We start from the raw sequence: 19,378 nt of genomic DNA, 5'->3' as shown, positions 1-19,378 counted from the left end.
TGCCGCCGGCCCCGCCCCGCCCCGCCCCGCCCCGCCAGGCCCCGCCCCCGCGCCCGCACCGCTGCCCTGCGGCGCCCCCTGCCGGCGCATGGGGGCACGGGGGAAGCCAAAGCCCCGCTCAGGCACCAAAGCCCCGCTCAGGCACCAAAGCCCCGCTTAGGGAGCGCCCAGCACCGCTCTCACGACCCCCCTTCCAGTGTGGGGCCGTACCGGCTAAGGCTCAGCCCGCTTCCCCATCGCTGCGCCGTGGGAACTGCGTTCCCAGGAGGCATTTGTTCCGTTTGTGATCCATCGGCTGCTGTTACCGTACCGTGACTGGGCTTAAGTTAATATAAAGTGTCAAGTGCCATTTTAGAACGCCGCTTTTAAGCTGAGGAAGCCACTGAAATGCCTCCCTTTTTGAGCTTGTGTCACAAGTCATAAAATCTTTGCAAAGCAGCAAAGCATCCCACCTCCCGGGCTTAACGCGCGGCAGAAGCGCCTGCAGCCAGCGCGTCCCTATGCCCGATTCTCCTCTGCCTTATTTTGCACCATATATGGGCTGGATCCAGAGAATTCCTTTCATTGACTGCACTGGAACTGGCTCTGCACGAGCTGCTCAGCAAGGAGGCAGTGAAGCATCACACCCTGTATTATCTACCAAATTAGACAAAAAGACGAGGAGTGACTCATTTCAACCTTTTTCATCTCCCCAGGCATTCTTTCTCTCCCCCTCTCTCACAGACACACACACACACATTTAAATTTCACCCAGTGCTGCAGGCTTGGGAATTTTGCAGAGATTTGCTGCTTCGCATAAGGCAGCCAGCTCTGCACAGCTCCCACCTCTGCACTTACTCCTCAGGACTGCGCCTAACCCAAGCTCACACTGGGAAAGGACTGGAATTTGGCACAAGCCCTGCAAAGCTGGGATTGGGGCACAGCTCTACCACACAAATCTGCTCTGGGCACTGCACCCCCTTCTCTGCTCTGTCCCCCCCCCATCTCCCTGCTGTCAGAAAGGCCAAATTTTGGCTGCTTCTTTGCTCTCTGCTGAGTAAGTTTCCTTCTAATCTCAATAAAGCCTCCAGGATTTGAGCCCAGCCAACACAGATAAATCGTTGGCTTTGGCCTAAAAGTCAGCCAATTTAGCCTTGGCGTATTTGCTCCGTCAGAGGTCACTGAGAAGCTGAGATTTACTGAAGACACTTGCTTTTTCTTGGCTTTGTGGTCAAAAACAAGTCCCTCGGTGACACTCTAACACCTGCTGTTCTTTTATGAGGCAAACCACTATGCTTCTGGGAAGAGGTAAGTTCCTGTGGTTTACGAGGCTTTTTCTACCTCTGATGTCACTGTTATCCTAAAAAACCCCAAGTGAAGAGGGCACTGACAACCAGCGTACCGCCCAGAGCAACGCTGCTGCACTGGCAGGAGCGGGGCGGCCAGTTTAAATGAGCTTTCTGGGGTTCCCTGTGAACGCTCTGCCAAATGCCAAGCGAGCAGTTGCTTGTCTTTTCTTACTGACAATTTGACTAATTTTTTGCTGCAACTGTATTCATAAATTTTTATGATTCCTTTGCTGAAGACACAGTGGATACTGAACCTCTGCTTTTATCTCTCTTGAAAAAAACCACCATAAACCTCTCTCTAGATTTTGGATAGCATTCCAGGCTGGGGGATCTACTTCTCCATCAAAGCTGTACATGCCGATGTCTGCTAAAGAGCCTGTAGTTTATTCCCGGGCCTGGACCTGCAAATTGGCAAGGAATTTGTGGTCTAGGACAGGGAATGCGTGAAATGGGCAACGTTTGGGCAAGCCATTTCTGAAACAGATCTTGAAGTTCTGTTAACTGGGTTCCAACGCTCAGTAGCCCACTGAGAACCCCCTGACCAATGCAGGCATGTGGAGACCTGAAATGCGAACGAGTCATTGGAGTCCTTCTCCCTGAAGACTTTAGTGAATTAATTTGCATCTGCAGAAAAAGAAACCTGATGCGCTCTACCAACGACGGGCAAATGAAAAACACCCAGAGGCTTCTGCTGCCACAGCTGTTTCTCTTTCTTTGTGGGAAGAAGTGTGGTGGAGCCACAACTTTGTGCTGTCACTGACATTGAAGATGGCTGCAGGAGAGCCTGCATGAAGAGAAAGTGGAGCAGCAGACCTTTGGCACAGCCAAGACAAGCAATGGCGTGGAGCATCCCTCTTCCCAAGGTAAATCCCAGGTGCCATGGGCCACATCCTGCCCCTGGGAAGTCAGGCGTAGTGCACAGGCAACAGCAGCAAAGATCTGGGGAGGGAGAGGGCAGGGGGAATTTACAGTCTTCATTGCCACTTCAGTGATAGCAGAGGCAAACTGGGTCTCTGTGGTCTCTTCAGCTCCAGGGAAGGTCTTGTGCTTTTGAGAGGCTCATTGTCAGCATCCTACAAACTACAAAGTGTCACCCTGGTAACTCTTAATCCTGTTTCGGCACAGATTGTTCTGCATGCTCTCTCATCTGCGGAGTTTAAAGGATGAAGCTGTCACTGGGGAAATGTTCCGATTCTGACATTTTTGAGATAAATTGACACAAAGAAAATATAGTTTATTAAAATGGTGCAAGATGTTGTGGTTCCTATTTATATAGGAGTTTCAAAACGCATTTGTTTACAGACAGTTCCTGCAATTGGATCGATGCAGGAATATTCCCCCATGGCGAGTGGGGAAGGCGTGCCAAGTGCAGTGTGTCCCATCTTCACCTTTTGGCTTTCATGGCTACCCCGCATTTATAACAGAGATGATAATAAAGCAAACACCAGCCGTTTACTATTTTAATGAATACCAGATCCTTCCCCAATACTGGGGAAACCTGGACTTCAGCTCTCTGCATCCCCTTTGCTGGGCTCTACAAGGCTTGGAAACCCTCAAAAATTGGCTAAAATGTCGCCAGGGAAGGGAATGTTTCTCCACGGGCTGGAACTGGGGATCCTCTCTCTGCTTCCAGAGCAGGGGGGATGCTTTGCCGCTCCCACTGCCCCTGCAGCCCACCGTCCTCGCTGACTTCGGCAGGTTTCACAGTTTATGGATTTCATCTGCAAGAAGTACCTAGGAAGATCAAATCCCTATATGCCATCCTGTCCTATTTGCACCTCTTTGGATAAATCTTTGCAGATATATAACCTGAAAGCAAGAGTTTATCTGCAGAGGCATATGTACTGCACATACGTGCCACAGCCCCCAAAGTAAGCACCTTCCTTCGGTCACCTTTGGCTGTTAGGAGCAGGAGCAGTAACCTGGTTTTCTTTTCAAAAGGCCTTTGAAAACAGGAGCCTTATTTGACTCGGTACAGAAGTGCCTTTTTTAGAAACTCCCTCAGAAATATTAATTTCAAAGAGTGCAAAGGTTCTGATTAAGGTATTTTTGTTGCCTTTATCGAGGTGGGTTTTCTTCTTTTCTGTGAACAGTTTAATCGCTTCTGTCTGCAGCTTTTTTGCAGAGCACTTGCAGAAGTGGTGTCCACCTCTAGATGGTGTGTTTGACTCAGAAGAACTTGATGCCTGGGCCTTTACATAACTTTTGCTCGCTTGTCTGAGGTTGCAAACACTCTCCAACCCAACCACACGGATTCTAGTGTTTCCTTGTTTTCTTAACATGAGAATCTGGCTGCATGTAATGCAAAAATGATAAAAATATATTACTTAGATGCTTCAAAAACGTGTATTCTATGGCACATTTGGTTGGACATGTGAGGTATCTACTAAGGACATGGTTTAGCGGTCAACTTGGCGGTGATAGGTTAACGGTTGGACTCGATGATCTTAAGGGTCTTTTCCAACCTTAATGATTCTATGATTCTTCTATGTAACGTATCTGCTATGTAACTGATAACATTGCATGTCTTCTGGGTTTATTTCTGTGCTAACTAAATTTAAACAGGATCTAATTTTTTCTAATACGATGCCTCTGCTCTTGTACTTGAATGCAAAGAAAGAGTGAAGGAACAAAGACGGGTAACACCACAAGGCTAAAATGGTGGTGGTGTTGCGATACCTAACTCTGTCCATAGTATTTATACTTGTTTCTCTGGATGGCATAGGATGGAGCTATGAAGCTTTGGAGGAAAAAAAAGTGTTTTAGCAAGTGCGTAGCATTCCCACAAACTTTTGAAGCTCTTTGAGAGCTGTAGGCTGCTTGGGCAGATGACTTCTGACTGTTGTAAGATGGTTTCTGTGGGGCATGCTGCCCAAAAGGCTAAAAAACTCTGTCCAGGTATTAATTAATTAAGATTTAAAACTTTTCTGTGAGGCAGATTAAGTGATCCTGACATGGTCTTCATGTCCCAGGCCCCTTTCAGGACATCACAGCTGCTCTTAATATGCAGCACAACAGTTCAGGGCAGACAGTAAAGACGATGACTCTCAGATCTATGTCATGGAGGACGATCATAACTCCCTGCAGCCTGAATTTGGATCTTAGAAGGCACAACTCTTACGGTGATGGTGAGAGGATGGCAGGTAGAGACGTGTTTCGCGGTGCAATAACCAGGGAGTTCACATTACACTCGCGTAGGGCTGTGCTGGGTTGTACTGTACACCTTGTAGAATTGCTCTATGGAAATGTCTTGGAAGATGCAAAATCTGATCTATCATTGGACCTGTGATTCTATTTTGTAGCTGTTTTTTGATAGTCTGGAGGAAAACATGTATAGAAGTATGTCCAAGAACAAGCGTCACAGCTTCTGTTTTAATTCTGTAATATTTAATTCCCTAATACCCATCAATACCCATGAGTGTAAATAAGTGATATACCCTGCTTAACCAAATATCCAAGCTGTAGTTTGTGACTTACTTGAAATAGAGAGTGGTTTCCTTCTGAATGTCGGCGTTTCCCTGCTTGAAGGAACAACACCAGATAATTTAACACCCCCAGTTGTGGTCACTTAGAAAAGAAACAAAGAGGACATAAAGAATTAATATCACTAGTTTGGGGCTAGGGATAAGGGCCGTTTGGTTTTGCTGCACTTACTTTTGTTTTGGTTTGGGGGGGGTTTTGGTGGTTGCTTTAGAAATTGAAAGAACATGTAGTTGTCTTCACTGTTCTTGGGCATAGGAATGGTATGGTTAAACTAGCTGGGAGCAGAAAAGACACCAATCTGCTTGCACTGTCCAGCTGAAACGTACAGAAAGTAACCAAATAGAATAAATGATGAAAAATAAATTAGATCAAAAAATCTGGTGGGCTTTCATAAGCTAAAATGTTCTTCATAACACAGGTAAGGAAATTGCTCGTGCTGACTTCAATGGGTCCAAGATTTTCTCCATGATTTCTAACCTGAAATTGCTGCTTTTAGAAGTTTAAAAAAAGCCCTTGTATGGAATGAACTTTTCTAGTGCATTATGAGTAGTATCTACTGCTTTTATTTTACATCTCAGCTTAGCGATAGAACTTTCTTGTAAATAAGGGTTATTTCCACTAAAAGGCTATTATGAAGTTATCTTTGATGCTTAGGCTACAGTCTCAGTTCCCAAGCGTAAAAGAACACTTTAGGATATAAACAGCTTTGTTACATCTGCTTAAATGCCCTGTTTTCTCCAGTAGCAGCCTAGGGAGGAGTGAGGGCGCAACCTGGTCTGCTTCTCCGCAGCATGCGACATTTCACACTCCACCGGCGGGTCCCTGCCAAAAGGCCACCACACAGGAATTAGGCTTTCATGTGGTTATCACAGGGTGTTGCTAGAGGGTTTCATTTAGCTTTTTACCAGCAGATTTTTCCTCCCGATTGCCGAGAGGCCCATAAATGCCATCAGAGGTACCTCTCCTGCCGAGCCCCTCTCTGTTTTTGTTGCTGTGACCGCGGCTGAGCAGCCACATGGTTATTGCTGGGTCCTGATTTAATCATAGAATCATAGAATCGTTAAGGTTGGAAAAGATCTTTAAGATCATCAAGTCCAACCGTTAGCCCAGCACTGCCAAGTAAACCATGTCCCTAAGCACCACACCTACCCGGCTTTTAAATACCCCCAGGGATGGGGACTCAACCACTCCCCTGGGCAGCCCGTTCCAGTGTAATATGATGTTCTCCTTCATTGGTTTCAGATGCTGGAGGTGGGCGTTGAGATTCACTCTTATGTGATTTGGTTTTTTACTTTTTTCCAATTTATATCCCCCAGTTTTAGCACGGATGACAGACATTCCTTCCCGCAACACAGGAGATATTGGGAAAAGACAGCACACAGAGCCTTCTCGAAGGACACCTCTGCCCGCTCCCACACCTTCTTGGCTTCCCAGCCTCCCACTCTTTTTTGGCCTCCCACCCTTCTTCAACCTCCCACCCTCTCCTGGCCTCCCACGCATTTCGGCCTCCCACCTGCTCCCGTCCTTCCCCACTTTTTGGGCTTCTCGTTCACCCTCTTTGGGACCCCAACCTCCCCTGGCCTCCAAATCTTTTGCAGTCCCCCACCACTTCCAGGTCTCCGACTATTTTTTGGCCCCCCACCCTTTTCAGTTTCCCAGCTTCCCACCCTCCTTTTCTGGCCTCCCACTCTGCTATTCGGCCTCCCACCCACTGCCACCTCCAGCCCCTTTTTGGCCTCCCAACCCCTCCTAAACTCCCACCCCTTTTTTGGCCTCCACCACCCCTTTTTTGCCCTGCCACCCCCTTTTTTGGCTGGCCACCCCTCTCCCAGCCTCCCACCCCTTTTTAAACCTCCCATCCTTTTTGGCCTCCCTCCCCTTCTTGGCCTGCAATCCTGTTTTCAGTCTGCCACCCTTTTTTCTGCCTGCAACCCCTATTTCAGCCCTTTTTCATCCTTTCAGCCTCTCACCCCTTTTTAGCCTTCTACACTTTTTTGGCCTCTAATCTCCTCCTGTCCTCCCACCCGTGTTTTGGCTGCCCCTGTTCGGGATTTTGTGAAGGGCAGCACCGCAGCTGCGCTATTTTAGGTTGTGGAAAACACACCTGAGAGGCTGTTGATCACATTTTTTAACAGCAGGTTGTTTGCAAGGAAACTGCTGAGAGCGTTTGCACTCGGAATTTAATCAGGCCCAAAATATTCAGAGAAGCCTCAGCAACAGCGCTCCTCTTCTCCTCGTCTGTCAGCCGGGCGTCTGTGCAGGAAAACGTGGGGAGAAGTGGTAGATCTGCTCACACAGATACATCGCCTCTGACATTAGCCTTATCATCTCGCTTTCCTGAGTCCCCACAATCTTTTGGCCATGGCTTAGCATGTAATTGTTATTTAAGGTTAAAAGCCCTCGTGCTCTTGGGAGAGGGTGGTACCTCCCACACCGGTGGTCCTACCTCACCTGGAGCAGTGGCACAGGGCAGGGAGAGCCCGGTAAGGGCAGCTTGCAGGGGCCAGGCTGATCTCTCATCTCCTCTTAGCCTTGGTAGCTTGGGTTAAACCTTCAAAACAGATGTTTTCAGCCCACATGTTGATGCAGCGTCTTCTCCCCCAAATTCTCCACACCCCATTCAGCCCTTTGTGTCATTCTGGCTGGGAATGCATTGGCTGTTTTCACATAGAAGACATATTTTAAATTTCTTTATGCACAAAGAAATGCATTTTCCAAGCCATGCAATTATTACCAGCTTTCTAAAAAGCAGTGGTGGGAGGGACAGTCTCAGATCTACCCCAGTTTTATCTCAGACTTTTATAAAGTTCAAGCAATTAGATTTGCAGGACAAATCTTAACGTTCCTCTTCTCATGCCCTTACCTATTTTGACAGTCAGCTGAGGGAGGCGAGTTTAATTTTTTATTCCAGCAATACTGGCTGTTAACCTTGGATCCTCATTTAGGAGAATATTTAATCGCAAGCTTAAAAAGCCTTGAAAGGAGTCATTTTTATAAATAATAATCTGAGTTATTTGTCCCGCTCAAGGCCTTGAGAGTTAACAACAGGAACATCTGCAAGACAGTTATTGTGGCAATCAATTCTGAAATACAAATAACTCAATAATTTATAATAGACCCCCAACATTAAATTGTACTGTGCTATTTTTATTGATCTCAGTGCTCAATATGTGTGTTACACTAATTTCTAATGCTCTAGCTGGCCTTTTCATTTACTTACTGGTGCTCGTTGGATTTAGCTCTGGTTCTGGAAAGCCTATGAAGCAGGCTGGATCTGCCATTTTAATTATTATTCCAATTCACTGGATGAAACGAATTTGAATTAGGAACTAACATTTAGCCACATCAGAGTGATGAATTCTTGTCATTCAGAGAAATTAATACATGCAATTATTTTGTCTTTTCAGGTTTCAGAGTCCCAGTCCAAATGTTAGGTTTTGCCCTGGAGCCATTTTCTCCCATATTAAGTCTGTCACAGAGAGAAAACTCACCTGGCTGTTACCTCGCCTTGGTCAGTGCCTCTGAAGCAACGCTGGAGCACAGTTATATTAAGAACCAAAATTATGACCACCTGGTTTCTGCTCTGGGATCTTTTGTAATACCAGAGCTCTCAACACACCTCTTCCCCCGAGATCAGCCTCGGCTTTGCAGGTTGAAGGCTGCAGCGTTGCAGCCAAAAGGGTGCAGAACTGGAAACCCAGAAACTCATCCCTGCTCGCAGCGGACGTGAGGGCAAGCAGAGCAGTTGGCTCTGGACAGACTGCTGGAAAGGGAAGAGGCACAAAGATATTGTCATTTTTGGGTGTAGATGCAGTTGCTCCTACAGCCTGAGGGCATCTGCATCCTTAGTCACGCAGCAAAGGTGGCTTGGGCAGGGAATTTGGTTCCTGTATTTCCCTGTGTTAGGGTTCCTGTCAGGTTTTCCTCGCTAGACAAAGCCAAAACGAGACAGGCGTGGGGTGAAAGTCCTCGAAGAAGCGTGTGAGGTGGTGCCAGAGGTTTCGCAGGTGACACTTGTTATTTCTGAGCGAGAGCGGAGGTGGTGCGGGGAAGGGCGTTGTGTTGTGCTGCCTTGGATGAGTTGAGAAAACAAGGTCATTAGGGATGCCGGGTAGCTCCGTGCTGGAGCAGAGCTGTGTGTTGTGCAGCACAAGGAAGGTTTTAAAGCTAAGCTGCAGGCACAGCTCCACAGCCTTGTCTGGACTTTCTTGTTCTTACAAATTAAGAAGCTTCATGCAAACCATCATTTCTCAGAGGAGTCGGATCAGGTGCTTGCTCAGGAGGATTCAGTGACTTGGTTTTTAGCCATCTTTGACCAGAAAGAGAGAGTTATACAAATACATTCCTCAGCAGAAAGGTCTTTTCCCAAGCAGGCTTCCTCGCGCCCTCCCCGGTTCCCATCTCCCACCAGGCAAGCGCTGTGCTCCTGCTCCCCTGGCATTTCGGAGGGGTGGGCTGGTCCCCGCTGCTGTTAGCGGAGAGGGCTGTGCTTCAGTCCCCATGGAAACAATTTGGAGAGTTTTTGAGCTTGTGTAGCATTGCCGTGCTGTGTTTCGCCTTCCTTTTCACTTCCATCAGGAGGACTGCAAAGCTTTAATTCATTAATGTTTGAAAAGCACTTTGAGGTCCTTGAAGAAGGTGCTACAGAGGAGGAAAGTGTTATTACCTCAGATTAACTGTTTCTGTTTTGCCCTGGAGTCACAGCTGTGAGTGTTTGCTGTGCTTGGTGGAAGTCAGAATAAGGGAGTGAGGTCTTCTTGTAACGATGGCCTCCTGGAGAGCTCTTCTGCCAGCACGTCCCTGTTGCAGAAAGTCACCTCGACACCGACAGCAAGTCCGAGCGAAACTTCTGCGACTGCAGTCAGACAGGGAATACATTCTGGCAAGCTCGGTAGCCAGATTTACATGGGCAAAACGGAGGGAATTCATAAGAAGAAATGGCACCGCACAGTTCATGTGCTCTGGTGCATACCTAGACAGCAGCCAGCAGGACAGAGCGGGTGAGAGCTCACAGCATTCCGCAGAGCGGGGGGAACTGGGGATCCACTGCTGCCTTCGATGTGAGGGTCACCCCCAAAAGCTGTCAGAAACCACTATCTACTGCTATTAAAATACCCAGCCACTTCAGGGGTGTATACCCACTTAATCCAGTTGCAATTATGAGTTGCAATTAGTTTCTGCTCCTGACTTCAGTGGTGTGAATGCAGAGCTCTCTGGTATAGCTTGGAGCAGAGTGCACCCCGATGCTGGGGCAGAGTAATACCGCATACTTGTCTGTAATTCAGGAATGTAACATGCTATGGCCTAAGGGATTTTACATTTCTATTCCCTACCAAGCGTCTCAGCACCCTTCAGGTACCTGCTGCGCTCCAGCCCCACCTAAACTCCTGCTAAACCCATTTGCACAGCTCTGGGTACTTCTGCATCTATGGATTGGGCTCCAGTTACCCCATCCCTCATTCCTCTATCTGCTCCCCTTGTGGGAGACCCCATAGGGTGGGTCCCCTGCAAAATCCCCTCCAGCTTCCAGCCGCATTGGTGTCCCCAGCTCTGGAAGAGGAGGCTGCAGCTGCTGCCTTGGTTCCCTGAGGAGCCTGCCAATGGGTACTTTGTCTGGGCCGGCTTTTTCCTTCCCTCCTTCAATTCAGAGGCTGGTGGTGGTGGCTGTGTTTTTAAATTATGTTTTCCGTTTATTAATTAATCATGTTTTTTTCAGGAAATTACAAATAAGAAACACGAGCTAACTCTGCACTGCCTGCCTTGTTATGGGTACAGTGAGCTGGGACCACGTTGTCCCATCTCTGCTCTTAGTTCCAGCAACAATTACAAAAGCCAGTTTAAAACTGTTTGCTTTAACGTTTAAAACAAATCTTTTTTCCATTCATGCTTTCTCCAGTTCAGTGTGACCAGCTGAAAACTAACCATACCAAAAAACGAAGGGATCGATTTCCATCTCGATCAGGTCCTCACCTGCAATTCTGCCCAAACCCCGGGCAAGGGAGAGGCAACGGGACACAAGCAGGGTGAGTGCAGCCAGGAGGGGCCCTTTCTGTCACAGCAGTCTTAGGTCAGCTTGAGCCACCCTGAGCACACCCTCACTTCATCCTCCTCTTCCCTGGAGATGCCCCGTCCCCTTCCAGCCTCTCCCTTGCCGCTCTTGGCCCTCTCCTCTGCAGCGCACACCGGGCTCCAGCCGCGGCCCGTCCTGTTCCAGGTCCTCCTTCCCTACATCCTCTCGCTGCTGTTGCTGTGATTCATTAATGCTTCAGAGATACCAGTGAATGGAAAAAACCTAACCAAACAGCAGGTTGTGCTGCTCTGTACATTTTCTATAGTGACTCACAAGCCTGACCAGATAACTCCCCTTCCCTCTCCCTTAGTCACTCTCTCCCTCCCAGATAGGCTTGTCTGACTCCTCACTTCACTCCCGGCTTATTATGGCTCTGTTTTCTTTGCTGTTCCCTTTCCAGCCCGGGCTCTACGGCAGAGCTTCGGGATGCGAAGTTCTCCCTCGCTGACCCCTCGTGCACAATGAAGAGCAAAGGAAAACACTGACTGCAGCAACTTTGCCTATGGAGAAACCATAAAGCAGAACTGCGCTCTTGCCCCCCCGCCCCTTCTCCGCTTGGGCTACGCACAAATTACTTCGTCATTGTGGCGAAACAAATAAGGCTTCATTATCATTACCATCCTGATGGGAGTAAACAAGTTTATTTACACTTGAGCACTGCTGAAGAATAAAGTCATAGAGAAAAGTTCAGGGTAGGTGGCCTGTCTTTGTCATTAGGGACAGCTTTTACAAAATCACTGCCCGCTCGGCCAGACAGGCTGCTATTCAGGCAGGCCCGGGTTAATGAAAGTACGGTGTGTGCTTGTTAAAAGGAGGACTACAACACTTGTAATCATGGGTGGTCACATTTTTATTTAATGATACATATCTTTCCTTTCTCCAGAGTTTGCTCTTAACCCTTTGCCTCCCACTCACCAGTCCGTATGCAATGACTAATTACGACTCGCCAAGTAAAATCTGATACCAGCTCCACAACGAGCTGAACCCACTTACCAAGTGATTTTTATTTTTAAATAACCTTTTCATTAACAGCCCTGAGATTCCAACAACGCAAAAGGACCCCAAAGCACAAAGGGCCTCACACGTGTAATCACCGGAGTTAAAACAATAATGATAAAAGGACAACAGCAAACGAACTTGCGGGAAGAAAGGGCTGCAAAACAGAAGTGCTTCCTTTCTTCCAAGGCCTTCGTGTGGCCCCAGTGACAAATCTGTTGGGACAAGGGTGCTTCAAAGCCAGAGGTCGAACTCTCTCTCACTTGTGCGAGTCTCACAACTCGTGTCAATGGAGTTACTCTCAGGCAGGAGGCTCAGACCTGCTGTTCTGCTCTCACAAACGCAATGAAAGCCAAAGCCAGCCATGACGGGGAAAAATATCTATTTACCTATGACATGACCTTGCTGAAGCCCTGGGTACAATCACGCTACACTAAAAAACCTCCCAACACCTCCCAACTTTCCTGCTATTTCTTATGACTAACCAATCTGAAGTGCTCACGCCTAAATCGTGGGGAAGTTCAAGCTCAAATATATACTTTTTTTACATCTATTTGCTATATTAAAGAGCCGCATGGAAGGACAAAGGCAGAATTCACACACAAAGGCAGAATTCACCATCGCTCACCCTATATCTTCACCTGCCTGTTGCAGGCTGTTACTTCTTTCTGTGGTCATGCCCAGAAAGTTTGCCTGTCTGTCTGCCAGCACCCCTCCCTCCCCACAGTCATTTTTTAACTTCTCAAACACTTTTGACAGAGCAGCAGAGACGTGAAGACACTAAATTTCTCCAAGTTTTAGAAAACCCGCAGCTGTATAAAAAGCTGATGCTCCAGTACTTCACGTGAATTATCACTTGTCACTTAGGTATCTTACTCACAAACATTTTCCGATGGTACTTAGGAATGTACTTAGCTTTGTGCAATGACGTTACTTAGCTGCAACCCATCTCTTTGGTTTCCTTACCAGGTCAGGGAAGACCTTCTCCCCATGGCTCCTGCCCTGCTGTCACCTCGTGCTCCCCTGACCCAGGAGGGGCCAAAAACGTCTGTCCCCGTGTCCCCATCTGAGGCCTGGGGCAGCACTCGAGCAGGTACTGCCGCTGATACCGAGAGAGGAGAAGGAGCAACACGAGCATGTCACTACCTGCCCCGGTGCCCCCAGCGCTCTCTGGCCCTATTTTAACCTCCGTTTCAAGGTATATTTATTATTCTGGAGGAAACAGCCCGTTGGCTCCGTGAGTTATGATAAGAGGGTGAATGATGGGCTTTCAAACTCGGGGCAGCCTGAGCCTCCGCATATTTCAGGTTCAGCAAGCAAAACTCAGGTAGCTAAAGGTGTAATTCAGTACTGTTGTCACAAGTCTGTGGGAATTAACTTCAGCAAAGCTCCCATAGCTCCTGGGAGAAGGCCACGCAGGAGCCAAGCCGGAGACCACTGGAGACTGTCGGGGAGCTTGGCAATAGCCGCAAGGCGAGCCGCCCTCCTAAAGAAGTGACCAACAACCTCCTTCCCTTATGCCGTACAACGCAACAGATGGAAACGGCTTTTATATTTTTCTTCAAAGCGAAATACATTCTAAAAAGCACGGGAACCTTGGCGGTGATTGGCATCACCGAGGGATCTGGTGGGGCGGCGAGATCGTGCCTTTGGCCCCAGAGCTCCTGGCTGAGTGCGGGAATCCTGCCCAGGGTGCCTGCACTGCACACAGCTGCTCTCCACGCACCTCGTCCCCAATTTGCGTGTACAAACCTGGGGTGTGAAGGCATGCATGTTAGTCAGGGCCACAGTCTGCATAAATAAGGAGAGCAGGTGAACCGCCGCGGCAGGAGGGTGAACGAAAGCATTGCTGAGGCTGCAGGTGACAAACAGGGCAGAGTGTTGCCTCTGAAGCAGAGGATACAGATATATTTATTAAATAAATACGCTAAGATAATAGGCAATGCTGAAACAATGTGCATAACTAATACTCATTGCTTGAAAATCATTAACCTCTCCAAGCGCTTTACACATATCAACAAGCAACCCGTGGAGCCCTGCTGCTCTCCCCCGCGGGAGGCAAACCAAGACGCAGAGAGTGAAGGATCCCGTTTCCAGATGATGTCCCTGAATTTGGGAGCCCAATATGAGCCCCTCTAAACTAAAAGGAGTGCTTTGAAAAGAGGAGATGAGAATGAGGGGGGTTTAAAACAGAGTGATAGGAACTGTGTCTCTGTATACACAGCAGGAATTAATGCAGGTGAAGAAAATTCAAGGTGAATACGTGAACCCCTCACCTTATTTACTCCTCTATGCTCAGAGGCAGAAACAAACCCAAGCAGGCAACCAGGAACAGCCAAGGCCTCCCCTGAGCTCTGCAGTTACTAAAGGCATCTCTGGGTGTTTTCCTTCACCTCTTCCTCTTTCTTTTCTGTCCTTTTTCCCATCATCTACAGAAAGTGAAGAGGAGTCACTGGTCGTGCAAGGGTTAACAAGTGAAAGCTTGCACCTTGCTACAGCGAGGCAAAAACTTATGAGTCTTCATGTTGTCACGAAGGTGTTGCTGAGCTTACGCTGCATGAAATATCCCAGAACTCCTGCAAACTGTGGGATTTAAATTCACAGGCTATAATTACAGAGTCTCCAGCACCCTCCCACACTTTGCAATGCCTCCACAAGCGAGAGCAGTAAAAACACCTGTCCTGGGCTCCTGTGGGCTTGTAGGCCCTTGCCCGCAGTCAGGCAGGGCTCGTTCCCTGGCAGGCAGCCGGGGCCGGTGCGGGCTGACCGCTCCCAGCAAAGCCTCCTGCCTGGCAAGGATCATGGGGTGGGAGCCTGAATTCTCCCGGGTGCAGTTTGGAAACAACCCCCAAGCAGAGTCAGAGCGGTCACGTTTACAAGCAGGTGCTCACAGCCAGGTTAATTTGATGCCGTTTTATAGTCAATTTGATGACCAGCTTAAACGCAAGGCTGGGAGGACTTGGAGAAGCAAGAGCATGAAAACAGCTTTCCTGGGATTGCTTCTGCCTGAGGGATCCCAGGGAACATCCCCGCTGTGAACCCCCAGCGATGCTCCTGAGGCTCTTTGGGGCTCCCCCAGATCGCCATCAGCACGACAGACTTGGTACTATCCTGCTTCCCAGGGAGGGGGCCAGGCCTGGCCTTGGCTACTGCTGTGTAAATCAGGTGCAAGCAAAAGGGGCAGTTTCACTGGGGGAGTGGTTAAACCAATATAAGGGAGTGGCTAAACCAATATAAAATGCCCAGTTATCAGAAGTGCAGTCCCAGGATGCTTTGAGCTGATGTTAGGCCAGTACTGCTTAAGATGAAGCCCACCTCTATACACACAGGAGCATCCCCTGTGCCCCTGGCAGGGATTTGGGTGGCAAAGTCCCAGAGGCTCTGGGGACAGAGACGAGTCCCTCCGAGCTTCACCAGGGCCAGGCTGTCTCTGGTTTGCAGCATGCCTCCTCTGCAGCTGGAGCGGGTTCCCCCTGCGGTGTGCGGCAGGGTCTCCTCCGGCGTGTTGTTGTGAAGCCGGTTGCGAGCTGATGTCATGGGAGGCTCTGCCCGGACTGGCACAGGCAGGTTTCTGCACAGAGGTGGTTCTCTCTGCCTCCGAGGCACTTTTTGGAGAGCCCTTCCACAGCATCCTCCCCTCCCTGCCCCCACAGCCGAGGAGAGCTTCCTTCCTCCTCCTGCTCTTCAAGTTATGGCAGTGCTCATGCCAGAGCCAGCACAGCTGGCTGGCGGGAGAGAAACTCCCCAGGACCTCGCTGGGCAGCATGCGGATCGCCTGCAGGAAGGGAGAGCCCACAGCCCACATCCAGGGCCACCTTGGGAACGCAGCTACAGCACTTACCCAACAAATCCTGCATGCCAAATGGGGTAAATGTAGAGGCTGGAGCTGCCAAGGATATCCACAGGCACCAGCCAAAACGCAGCGGCACTGGGAGATGGCGGTGCCTCGGGTTGTGTGGGGACAGTAATGCCTACGTCGCGTGGGGTAAGTGCATTCATGCTGAGAAAGCCCCTCAGTTCCTTCTCTGTCCTTACGCGCTTAATCTTTTTTTTTTTTTAGCCTGTGCTGATGTCTGTCTCACCCTATGGTGATATGGGAGGGTGTTTCTCATCATCATGAGTTTGAGAGTTAATATCGGGTCCTCTGGTTTGTGGCAGAAGGTGCATTTAGTGCAGCCTCTCAGCTATGCCCATCCCTGCGTTTGCCTTCTCCCATGCCCCTTCTCCCCAGCTGCAGCCCATCCCGCCAGGGCCCCGCACCTGGACCAAGCCTGTTTGCTCCTCAGCCTTCAGCCCATCTCCCCCCTTCTGCCTGCAGCCTTCTGCTCTCCTACCTGTTGGCTGCTTTAGCAACGAGTCCTGGAGCTGCAGGAAGGACCCCGCACAACCCCTCCAGCATCGGTCTGCACAAACATCCTCTGCATCCCGGAGGAGAAGAGGGAACTTGGAGCCTCCTCAGTGGGGGCAAGGGTCCTCTGTGGCCTCTGCTCCAGGCTCTCCCGGTGGGACACGTGCTGGTTCATCAGCGTGGCTGACCGCAGTCCCCAAGCAGCTCCTGCTCGGTTTGTGCTGGCGTGACCCGGCCTGAGCTTTCCATAGCTCCTTTGTCTGACTCTGCTCTGCCCGGATTTGGGCTGACATTGAACACCTCAAACACGACTCTCATTTACTGCCACCCATTATCATTGTAGCTGTTACTTTATTAGCCCTTAGTTGGTCCTCTGCTGTTTCACTCCAAGGTAACTAATGCTGAATCTGATAAAGCGCACCTGATATTACTGTGAATAGCTGATGTAAACTTAGCAGACAGTCGTATGACCCGTCATGTGGGCAAATAGGCTCCCCCCAATAAATTCAGAGTGTGTCCTATAATCCCACTTCAAGGGTATCTGTTATGTCAACATCACTAAGTTAGCTACCGTGCTCCCCTGGGAACGCAGCACCGGAACCTTTTGGGTCAGAGGGATTCCCCTCTTGCCGCTGCAACCATGGGGCAGCAGCTCCAACCGCTGCGGAAACGCTGGTGCTGAGCGGGAGATAAGATGCGTGTTTAGCTCTTAGGGGGAACTTTCCACTCACCAACTGCTAGAATAGCCCAAATCGTTCCTTAGCCATTTCTCATGCTTTAACTCGCTCATTTCTTTGTGCCATCCAAATTGAAACTGGGCTTCGCGACTTAGAGCAAAGTACATTCCCCTGGGGGGAGTGCAGAAAACAGACTCCCCTGAGAGGAGGCAGCCCGTGCCTTGCAGCTGCTGTTGGACTCTCCATGGCACTGCAGGAGTCCGGTTTGCATTGGAAGATCTGGCAGCTCGGGGGCAGGTGGGTTCCCAGCCCAGGAGTCTAGTTCTTGCAGGTAAGTGTGCTGCATTGCTGGGCGGCATGGGGGACACCCAGGGTCCCTATCTCCCAACAGGGTGCTCAGGGGGAATGGCACCATCAGGACCAGCATTTCCCACCGGTTGCTTGTCCCCAGTGCTGAGAGGCTTCAGTCTGCAGAGCTCCAGTGCTACCACTGGGACGGCGTGAGACCCCCAGTGACTGCAAATGCTCTGGGAGGGTTTCCCAGCAGGAGCCACGTGTGGGTGTAGGGCTGCTGCGAGAGGGTGGCCCCGAGCCCCGCCGCACTGCTCAGGGTCTTGTCTGAGCACTTTCTCAGCTGCGCTTTTCTGGGGAAATAACATCCCATCCAGCGCATGTTGGAGCGATGGGCGGCATCCCTCCCATGCCAGAGGTCGGACACGCTCCCCTGTCAAAAAGGGCTCATTCTGCTCCCAGATTCCCATGGGGATCAACATATTGTGGCTCCTCAAATGAGCTATTTCAGTGATTATTTTGACCTTGCCCAAGCAGAAAAGGAAACAGAAGGATATGAAAAAGGCAGAAATGGAGAGCATGTTGGTTTTCAGAATCCCCCTCTGACTGAGGAACCAAGGCATTTAAAGCAGTACTCAAACCTGTTCATTTTGCTCTGCATTTCTCACGAGACGGAGACAGCGTTTCTCAAACCGCTTCAAATCGCCGTCACGTCAACCAACGGCTTTCCCGGAGAGCGGCACGACGCAGCGTCGGGGCAGCCGGAGCCCCGCGCGAGCCCAGGGCCACCCACGGAGCCTCCGCCTGCGTCACGCTTGCTCCGGAGGGCTGAGTCCAGCCGCCGGTGTCCCAGCTGAGGTCCTGCAGGGGCAGCTCTGAGGTCCACAAAGCAAGGCTCTCTGCAAAGCATCGCCGGGGCCCCCTGCGCAGCCCTCGCATCCTCCCCTGCGCTCTGCAAGATCACCCTCCGTTTCTGTTTGCTCTTTGGGACCTCCTTCTGTAATCACAGAAAACCCTCGTAATCCTTCAGTGCACGCTCCGTTTGCTCCTCAGCGTTGTTCCCCCAGCGGATATTTATTTGAAGGGTTTCATTAAATTATCGCACCAACATCAGTTGGTACACAGCTACAAATTAATTTAGTCAGTTTGCATTTTGGCTGACCTAATATTCATTATATTCCAGTCAAGTGATTGTGTTTCCTATTTGACAGTTTGTTTCATGATAAGATACGTGGTCCAAAGTACTATACTTAGAAATAGAGGTAATATTTACAGACACTCCACACAAATACTGCAATTACCTGATTAATTATAGCCCTTACATTTGGTTCTGCAGATTACACGCTTATCCCTCCTTTCTCCCCCCCTTTCCCTGTTGCCATATTTGTGTATAGTAGATGGGAATAGTCTTTAGATCTATGTAAACAGAGCAAACCTGGCTGGTTTTAAAGCCTAAACACTGCGTGGTCACTCAGAGCCCCCCCTCTCCCCAGCGCTGTGCTCGCCTGCAGCGGTTTGTTATGGCTGGGCTGCATGGAGCATTACCAGTGCTGCATTTTAATAACAATCTCAGTCCGAGATGGGAAATCGGAGTCTAAACATAGCCCTGAAGAAGGATGAAAAGGGAAGTCAAGAGGGACTTTGAAATAGTGTTAAACATGCAGGAGTGCTGTAACTGCGGTTCCCCTTAACCGCAGAAAATAAGCAAGCTGCAGCCCATGCTCTGAGGATTGACAGACAGACAGCTATACAAGGGAGTGTTACATTTATACAGCACTTTTCATCCTGGGATCAAAAAGCACTTTAAAAACTCTGTGCAACTGAGCAAAATGCAGCCAATGAAGTCAACTCCCCCTGAGGCGAGATGCAGCCGCTGGCTGCACCAGCCCACCATACCTTGTCAGCTGGTTCCTCTACCCTTTAAAATTTTTTTTTTAATTTAAGTTTAATTAGAGGGAAAGATTCAGGCACGAACATTTGGCTTCCTTCTCACCTGGCACTGTATTTGGCCCTTCTAACATCAGTGAAGTCATTCCTGATTTACACTGGTTTAGGAGGGCCTGTAGGTGTTTTTTGGCGCAACCCAAGAAATGGCTGAGATGTGCCCTCTGGCTCAGGGTGGAGGATGGCATTACCCCTGCCTTGTTCTTCACCGGGCAGAGGTGACCCTCGTGCGTTTGACCCC

At 49.4% G+C, this 19,378-nt stretch overlaps 1 long non-coding RNA gene across 2 annotated transcripts; it reads left to right on the top strand.

Moving 5' to 3' along the window:
• The first annotated feature begins 143 nt into the window (after positions 1-143).
• LOC148050309 (uncharacterized) lies at positions 144-11,439 on the top strand. Of its 2 annotated transcripts, XR_015701483.1 has the most exons (4): positions 144-1,287; positions 1,631-2,191; positions 10,708-10,834; positions 11,282-11,439. It is a non-coding gene; the product is annotated as an uncharacterized LOC148050309 (long non-coding RNA). The 2 variants fall into 2 exon arrangements; XR_015701482.1 differs by having other exon boundaries at positions 144-2,191.
• Positions 11,440-19,378: the final 7,939 nt, after the last annotated feature.

The sequence above is a fragment of the Nipponia nippon genome, unplaced genomic scaffold (assembly GCF_047370975.1).
Source record: "Nipponia nippon isolate SJK-2023a ecotype South Korea unplaced genomic scaffold, ASM4737097v1 scaffold_9, whole genome shotgun sequence".
NCBI classification, from domain to species: domain Eukaryota; kingdom Metazoa; phylum Chordata; class Aves; order Pelecaniformes; family Threskiornithidae; genus Nipponia; species Nipponia nippon.
This window is presented reverse-complemented; position numbering and strand designations above follow the sequence as displayed.